The following is a 2988-nucleotide window of genomic DNA, read 5'->3' as shown; positions in this document are numbered from 1 at the left end:
GGCAGTGCGATTGGCACAGGATAGAGCAGGGTTTAGGGCTGTTGTACATAGGGTCACTATGAGTCGCAAACGACTCGACGGCATATAACAACAACAATGTAAAAGTAATTGATCTGATTCCTATGCATATCATCAGGTGAAATCCATGTATATAGCCTGTGTTTATGTTTTCTATAGAAAGTATTTGCAATGAATAAATCGTTGAGTGTACAGAATTCTGTCATTCTATTTCCAGCTTCATATCTGTCCCCAAGTCCATGTTTTCCAACTACTGATCCTTCTTCTCTGTTCCCAGCTTTTGCATTCTAGTCACCTGTTATTATTAATGCATCTTGATTGTGTGTTTGATCAGTTTCTGACTGTAAAAATTGATAGAACTCTTATATTTCTAACTAGGTATAACTAAAGAAATTACTATAAAGGTAACTATAAAGGCAACCACATTTTTCCTCACCTATTTATCTCTGGCATAGTAGATCATATGATCTTCTGAATCAAAATTACTGGAACAGCACATTAACAGATAACTGCCTGAAATGCAGGTTGGGTTTAGAATAGGCACTACGGATGTTATAGCTAATTTTAAATGGATCTTGGCTGAAAGCAGAGAGTAAAGCAGGGTTTAGGGATGTTGAGTTGGAATCACCTCGACGGTATGTAACAACAACATGTAAAGGTAGACATTCAGCTATAGGTCAGTTGTGACTTGATGGTACATGTCAACAAGAAGACCTGGTTAGGAGGAATAATAAATAGTATATTTATGAGTTATATACCCAACAGTTGAACTACTGATAACATATATTCAGAATTATGAGGTAGTCGTGCTAGCGTACTCTGTGAAGAAGAATGTAGTAGAATTAGGATTGGAAGAATACGTACCAGTAATCTTCAGTATGCAGATGACACAGCCTTGCTTGCTGAAAATGAGAAAGACTTGAATCACTTGTTGCAGAAAATCAAATACTGCAGCCTTTGATATGGATTGTATCTCAATGTCAAGAAAACAAAAATTCTTATCACTGGACCAATAGGTGACATCATAGATGATAGATGGAGATAAAGATTGAAATTGTCAGTAACTTTATCTTACTGGGATCCACAATCAATATGCATGGTACAGTCAGGAGATCAGGAGACTTCTTGCTCTGGGAAAGTCTGAAGTCAGGGACCTTTCCAAATTACTGACAAATGGTAATGGTAGGACTGCTTTTTCAAGTTAGTATTACTTATTCAGGCCATAGTCTTTTTAATCACTTGCTATGCATTTGAGAGCTGGACAGTGTAAAAAAGAGAAGAAAAATTAATGCCTTTAAATTGGAGGAGAATACAGAATATCCCATGGACTGCAAAAAGAACAAACAAATATGAAGCCAGAGTGCTCCTGGGAAGCAAGGATGGCAAAGCTTTGTCTCATATTTTGGTCATGTTGCTAGGAGAAGTTGCAAAGACCCTCACCCAGGTGGATTGACACAGTAACAGCAGCAATGAATGTGTCAGAGATTGTGAGGATGCAGGATAGAACAGGGTTTAGATCTGTTGTTCGTAGAGCCACTATGAGTCGTATTCAACTCGACGGTATCTAACAACACAGCTTAAAAACAAACAATTTAAATGGCAATGAGTTGATGGATGGGTAAATAAAATGTAATATAAACATACTATAGAATATCATTCACCAATACACAGGAATAAGGAGTACTAATGCATACTATTGTAATATGGACCAAGCTTGAAATCATTAAGCTGAGTGAAAGAATCCATATATAAGGGCCACATATTATATGGTTCTGTTTAAATGAAATTTCCAGAATAGGCAAATCTAGAGACAGAAAGTGGAGCAGGTCATTGCCAAGGGATTTAGGAAAATGGCAATGGAAAATAACTGATGGCCATGAGTTGTATCTTTGAGAATATTGTTGTTATGTGCTATCAAGTTGCCTGCAACTCATAGCAACCCTGTGTACAATAGCCCTAAACGCTGTTCTATCCCTTGCCAATCTTATTGTCTCCGACACACCTATCCCCATTACTCTAGGGACTGAAACAATCCATATCATCAAGTGTCTTCGTATCCTGCGCTGTCCCTCCACCCACCCAAGCATGACATCTCTCTCCAGTGACTTTTCCCTTCTTGCATCATGTCCAAAGTATGTCATATGAAGTTTCAGAATCCTTGCCTCCAAGAACCAGCCTGGCTTTACCCTCTCCAGGATGAACTTGTTTGTTCTCCTAGCAGTCCGTGGTATACTCAATACTTTTTTCCAGTACCATAGCTCAAAGGCATCAACTCTCCTTCTATCATCCCTAGTTATTGTCCAGCTCTCTGATGCATAGCAAGTAATTGCAAAGGTCATGGCCTGTATCAGGCTCACATTAGTCTCCAGACTGATATGTTGCTCTTTAGTACTTTGGAGAAGTCTCTGACAGCGACTTTCCCAGTGCAGTTCATCTTTTAATTTCCTCGCTGCTGATACCAAGAGTGTTGATTATAGAACCAGGCAAACTGAAGCTGTTGACAATCTCAATCTCTTCACCATCTATCATGATGCTGCTAATTGGCCCATTGGTGAGAATCTGTTTTCTTGATGTTGAGCTTCGATCCATATTGAAGGCTGCAGTAAGCAGCAAGTGCTTCAGGTCCTCCTCTGTTTCAGCAAGCAGGGTTGTCATCTGCATAACGCCGATTGTTTATGAGTCTACCTCCAATGCTGATGCTATACTTTTCCTCATAGATTCCAGTCTTCCAGATAATCTGTTCTACATATAGATTGAAAAGGTATGGCGATAGGACACATCCCTGGTGTACACTCTTCCCAGTTTCAAACCATGCAGTGTTTCCTTGCTCTGTTCTAACAACTGCCTCCTGGTCCAAGTATAGATTTCGCATATGCATAATCATGTGTTCTAGGATCCCCATTCTTCTCAGAGTCAGCCACAGTTTGTTGTCATCCACATAAATGCCTTTGCATAGTCAATTAAACACAG

This window comes from Elephantulus edwardii, unplaced genomic scaffold (assembly GCF_000299155.1).
Source record: "Elephantulus edwardii isolate Elephantulus edwardi_28Jun2011 unplaced genomic scaffold, EleEdw1.0 scaffold00085, whole genome shotgun sequence".
Lineage (NCBI taxonomy): Eukaryota > Metazoa > Chordata > Mammalia > Macroscelidea > Macroscelididae > Elephantulus > Elephantulus edwardii.
This window is presented reverse-complemented; position numbering follows the sequence as displayed.